Source organism: Pteronotus mesoamericanus, unplaced genomic scaffold, assembly GCF_021234165.1.
Source record: "Pteronotus mesoamericanus isolate MK-2021 breed Mesoamerican mustached bat unplaced genomic scaffold, CSHL_Meso_final scaffold_232, whole genome shotgun sequence".
Taxonomy (NCBI): domain Eukaryota; kingdom Metazoa; phylum Chordata; class Mammalia; order Chiroptera; family Mormoopidae; genus Pteronotus; species Pteronotus mesoamericanus.
The window spans coordinates 16579445-16586045 of record NW_026555311.1 but is presented as its reverse complement, the minus strand read 5'-3'; the positions used below and the strand labels follow the sequence as shown (position 1 = coordinate 16586045).

Sequence of the window (6601 nt, the reverse complement as noted above, 5' to 3'; positions counted from 1 at the left end):
AACTGACTTTGCAGCATTCTTGCTGAAGGCCAGCCAGGGTAATCGGACATCATGTGGGGGACCACTGAGGATGAGAAACCTGATCAGATAGCAGGGGTGATCAGATATTGATGATATGGAAACCAAATTGGGCGGTTTTCTGCTAAAATGAAAGAATGCAGAGACAAACATGGAGCCTCCTGTGTCAGGGCCTTATTGAGAAAACAGCTCAATTGTGAAAAGTAGTTTGGTCAAGAAGAGAATATTTGACATATTTTAAAAGTAACAGTTTCTTTGAAAGAAGCACACGCTGATGAGAATCAGCACCTGCTGTGAGTGGATCAAGTCTGATCTCTCTCTTTAAAGACCGTGGCCCATGACCCCACTGTGGGATTTACCCATATACCTAAGAGTGTCGGGTCTAAGTTAAAGATTTTATCAAGACAAATATCCTGAGGTGGAAGGTGCAGTAATGGTGAATGAAAGGTCTGCTGCTGAAATGGGGGCTTATGTCAGCCTGTTGGAATCCAACACTACAGAAGGCTCAATTCTTCTTAGTGAGTCATCCAGAAGGTGTATTCCTTCTATAAACAAACTCATGTGAATCGGCAGGAATGAATGTGCTGATGTCATTCAAGTGGACAAAGTGAAAAGATACACTGATTTGTCACAAAGAAGAGTTTATCCAGAGAAAACAATCAAATGTGAAGATAAATTTACCAAATCTGAAATTGTTTCCAGCACTCTTCATCAATCTGCTGAGATGTTATAGAGCACCAAGGATGGGCCTCTGGAAAACCTGTTCCAGGGCACTGCTTGGGTCTTTGATGCCAAATACAAGAGGCCCAGATATGGTGCTTATGCTGCATTTAAGCATACAATCTCAGACCCATTTTTCTGGATAGTTTAGATTTGAATGAAGATGAATGGGAAGTACTCATTAACATTAACAGGCATGTGACTCTACAGGCTGTCAGAAATTCGAGCAGATATTGAAATGGTTTGTTATGGTTATGAAAACCATAACCATAGATGCCATAAAAATAATAAAAATCCAGAAGCAGAAGTAAGTTTTTCTATAGAAATTGTACCCATTGAGATTAATCTAATAACTCCTGCTTGGTTGGTAATGACTACACAACTCCAGAGAGGACAGAGGCTTCTGTCCTCAGTCAAGCTATGGCTGTTATAAAAGAAGAGTTTGAAGAAAAATGCTCAAGTGGAGCCCAAAGTGGTCACAGATACAGATGAAACCAAACTTGCAAGACAGCTGGAGAGGCTTAAGAGAGGAAATGCAAAAGTGAATAGAAATGGTGATGGGGAAGAAATGGAAGCTGAAGATGAAGATAAACTTTGTGGGAAACAGAGTCCTGTCTAAGGAATACAAAACAGCACCTCCTGGCTATAAGCCCTAGATTTTAAATGTTTTCCAGTACTGAAAATTTCAAAGATAAATAATTTTAATTTCCAAGTATTTAAATATTCAAACAGACCAAAATGTGAAACGCCCTCCTAAAATATCAGCAGTTTTCACCCAGTAGCTCCAACACATTGAGCATGTTTTAAAGGAGTGGACTAATTTGACTAGAGACAAATGTTTAAGCTAAGAACAGTCATAAAATTGGGATTTCCATTTCTGATGTCTCCAGATTGACATCTGTTTATAGTTCAGTGCCTTCATGTAATTTACCAGGGGTACCCAAAGCAAATAGTCCCAACCTATCTATATAAATATATCAAACAAACATTAAATACATTTCTGGGATTTTATTTAAGGAACAGTCTCTTTTACAAAGGAAAAACTTTACCTCTTCCCAAGGTGAGCCATCCATTTCCAGGTAATTAATCTGTCCCCATTGACTTCTGACCCAGGCTAAATCAATCAAAATCTTCTTCCAGGAATTTGAAATATTGACCTGAGAAGCAATAGAGCAAGTAGTGATACTCAGAGTATTGTCTCAGGCAGCGAAGGTCTGCCAATTATTTGTTATTAGTACTCGATTAGGTAAGCTCAAAAATTGAATAAGCATTTAGAAATTTGTATGGTAATTTGACAAAGTAAACTTATCTCTGTTAAATCCAATAACTGAAAATGGGTTTGTATTTTTAAAAAACAGACATTTGGGCCTTTCATGATTTTTCTCATCAAAATCAAAACTATATTTCCAAATTGAATAATCCTCACTTATAAACAGAATCAATAATAACAAAGAGTTAAGAACAATAGCAATTTATCATAGTCATTATTGCTTGAAATTTATATGTATACTTCATACTCTGATATATGTAAGTACTTTTTAATTGCTTCCACTTGTTCAAGATTTCCAAAGGCAGTGAGCAAAACCTGTTTACATTTACTTTGAGCCTGAATAAAAAGAAGTGACCTCTTTATGGCACCTTACGACATGTCTAAATTTAGAATATCATCTCTTAGAATGTACTAATTTTCACCATTTTTCTAAGTGCGGCAAAATTGAAGAGAAAAATGGCGTGTGGACTTGTGACAAATTCTAGGAAAACAGCATATCAGAGGAATTTTATAGCATGGGATGAATGCTTTTAAAAAACTCTAGGAAAGAAGTTGTCTGTCTATACATGTGAATTTTGAAATGATTTAGAATGGCATAAGTGGAACGAGTATAATATATAAAACACAAAATTAAACATGAGGCCCTTAGTTTAGGCATCCCCCATTCTTGCTGAGATATCTGGAACAAACGTTTTCCTGTCCTCCGGTCAGTCTGCTAATTGAAGCATAAAAGGTAATCACTAAGTTTGCCCTTTATATGTGGAGAGAGAAATACCAGGTTGGTGCTTTTGTTATTTCATAATCACTGCCATTAGCATTACTAGCTGCACCTAATAGACTGATAAATTAGGTATTGTTTCTGTTAGTGACTAAATAGCATTTAATGTTCTGTTTTGAAGTTCAAGAAATCAGGAAATGGCAGAGCAGTATTTGAAGGGCATTTGAGAACACAGGGCTATAACAAGGGAAGAAATAATGAAGGAGACCTATGAGTTTTTATGACAATGGTTTTAAGAATTTTTGCTTGTGTAGAGCACCAGCTTTACATTTTCAAGTAGAAAAATACTATTTTGACTCAGAGACTCCTAAGTGTTCACTTGCATGTTCAATAACTGTTTCGGATATTTCAGAACTTAATAAACCAGATTCATTTAATAGTGTTAGTGGGAAGATTAGAATTCAAATTCCTACTATCAAATCCTAGTTCTGTGTGATGTTGGGTTAGTAAGTGAATTTTTCTAAACTTTAAATCCTGCCTTTTTCAAAATATATCCTGGGCATGTAATTTAGTCCTTAAAGATTTAATTAATCTTATCTGTAAAGTGGAGATGGTGGTGAAAATTCCATAAAATCCAGTATTTAGAAGTATAACAGAGCATAGAAGACTGTCTATAAGAAAAAAAGTTAAAAACATAGGTTCTGGAATCTCATGCTCTCAGACCAAATCCTGCTTCTGATGAACACAGTCTTGTTGTTTAACCGTCCGTGTCTTGGTTTACACATTTGGAAAATGAGGATGATAATGATAGTACATATCTCATTGGATAATTGTGATAATGCCTACACAGTACTTAGCATGATGACCAGAAAAACAGTCAGCAATGAAAAATTCTATTGCTAGCACCAAGAGAAGATTATAAGGTATAGTTCATGCTCAAGAAACACTTTTAAAGGGGGAATATGGTAACTAATCCTTTTAAGTGGTTGCTTATAGCCATTCCTAAGTATTTGTCAAGTGCTCATTCCCTTAAATATTACCAATAAAACCTGTTGAAAAGACAAAGCTGAATTTATTACCTGTTGCAAAAAGGGAGAACACCATTGTAATAGATTCTTAGTAGTATCTAAAGAAAGAGAGACAAAGTGGGGATATTTAATAAGATATTTAAGTGTAGTTCATAGCAGATCATTCATTGAATGGGACTTGGTTATGATTAAGTAGATGGACACAGTAAAGGTTTCAAAGATTATTTAGATATTAACTCTCATTAGATGCATTTTATTGAAGAGAGCATGGGTGTTTCAGGAAGTTTCTAAAATGTAGTCAACTGTATTCATAACTTTTACCTCCCTGGGGCAATAGTAAAGTTATATTGATAAAAGCAGTGTAATAATAAGTCATGATAACATGAACAGAGAGCTAAAAGATGATTTCAATTCTCAAATGTTATATTTGGCAATAAAGAGATCTTAATTTTCTGAATTATTCTTCTCATATCTGCATCTGTCAGGAGACCACTAATGTTTCAAATCATGAATACACCCTGAGTTTTCTATATATTACTAAAGGACGTGTCTTCTTCAAACAATGGAAACACAGTGGCCTTTATCCACCACAAAATACAAAAATATAGTCAAGTCAATATAATTTTTAAAAAATTAACACTGAATCAAAATGGTCATTTCACTATCTATAACATCTAAAATTGATTCAATCTTACCTACTTCTATTATCTACATTTCATAATTCTACCTCCTCATTGTTATAGCTCTCATTTACAAATAATTTTAATGCACTATTCTGTCCTTTCTTTATTTCCTAAGCTTCAAAACTGAAAGCCATGTAGACACCTGCAAAAGCAATACTTCATTCATCAATCTATGAGGTTGAACTTGTAATGCTAATAGGAGTGATTATAGAACAGTAAAAGCCAAAGCTGGTATTTCTTGTTTCATGTTGAAATATATAGGTTATGTACATTACTGAGTGTATAAAAGAATCATCAGTATCTTGGAGTAAGATTCCTATAATATTTTGATCTATATGACATGTACTAAATTCTGGAGAAGTGCAGACATTTTGCTAAAATTAAAATGATATGAGGATTTGAACACGACTGTGTAAACTCACATCTCCCTGCTCATCCTGGCTAGATACAACTACAGCCATAGAAATAATGCAAATAGTGACCAAAAGGAGATCTCTGAAAGGTAGCCAGAAGAATATGAATTGGTTTAAGACCCAGGACTAGAGAAGTAACACAGCAGCAGTGTTTTCCACATCTTCTTTCCAATAGAAGAAGATGATTGAAGCCCAGTGTTTTCAAAATCTAAACCTAACAACAAAAGGAAGGTCACATAGACTATTTCTTCTCCTGAATTGAAAAGAATTTGCACCACTAGAATGAGTGCCATTAATTGGAGTCCTGATAAAAATTAATAGCCAAAAAAGTGTACTTTATCCCTATAAGGTCTGAAACCTACCCTCTCCCACTGAGAGATACCAGAGGGGCCAGGTGAGATCAACAAGGACAACATTGTAATAAGTAGACTGGCCTTGGAATTCTCCTAATCCCTGAGGTCCTGAGAACCGCATTTGGTTTTCCTCTGGTGTCCAATGGTATCTCCACCAAGATGTTCCCAGTCAGTATAGCCAAATAGTAGAGGGGGTTGAAAAGAACATTCCATCACAAAGAACCCTTAAGACCAACAGCAAGAGGATCCCGCCACAGAAACAGTTTCCAATGTACTTGTTGAATTGGCCATGGGATATAGCAATGACGAGGACTGGGGAAACCCCAGAGAGAACTGATAAACTAAGCAGACAAAAATAATAACGTTAAGGCTCTAAAAGAAAGCCGTATTTAGAATCAGAGCCCTCAAATGTAGAAGATGATTGACTTAGGACCTACAATGCTGAACATAAACAGGATGACTGCCTACTAAAATAAAAAATTTAATTAGGATTCAAAATCTCCTAACATAACAGACAAAATATCAAGGATAAAATTTTAAAAACTACTGGCACACCAAGAACCAAGAAAACCACAACTTGAATGAGAAAAAACAATCAAGCATTACAAAAATATTTCAACAATCAATTATAAATTCTCTGGAAATAAATTTAAAAAAGTAAGTCTTGATAAAGAGAGAAATTTTTAAAAGAGCCAAATGGAAATTATAGACCCAAAAGACACATTAACAAATAAAAAAACTTGATGGATGGATTCAATAGGAGAAACAAAACCACTGAAGACAGAGATGAGATGATAGTGCAGATGGTAGGATGAGTAAAAGACAAAACATAAAATTGACCAAATTTAAACAACAAAAAATACTGAAAAAAATTGAACAGAGTCTCAGGGACTAGTGGGACACTAACAACAATCCAGAAGGCATATAGCCAGAGTTCCAGAAGGAGAGAAAAAGGAGAGGGAAACTGAAAGGATTTTCAAAGAAATAATATCAGTAAACTTCCCTATGTAAGACCACTCACTAATTTATATTACTCATCTGAAACCATGGAGGCCAGAGGAAATAGCATAACATTTTTCAGGTGGTGGAAATAAACCACAAATTCTACTTTCACTGAAATTATTCATCTGATAATAATAGAAAATAAAGGCATCCTCAGATAAAGAAAAACTAAAGGAATTTTTTTATTAATAGACATACATTTGAAGGTTGCCTAAATGTAAGTTTTTCAAGCAGAAAGAAAATGATAAAAGAAGGAATCATACATCCAGAAGAAAGAAAGAACAGTAGAATTAACAGACACATGGGTACATTCAATGAACTATCCCTATCTTCATGAGTTTCATTTTAAAAAGTTGATGATTGAGACAAAAATATAACACTAGTTAATTCTCAAAA

General features: G+C 34.8%; 1 pseudogene; it reads left to right on the top strand.

Annotated features, from left to right (window-relative positions):
• Window positions 1–355: 355 nt before the first annotated feature.
• Window positions 356–1357, top strand: LOC129085259 (eukaryotic translation initiation factor 2 subunit 1-like; annotated as a pseudogene).
• Window positions 1358–6601: the final 5244 nt, after the last annotated feature.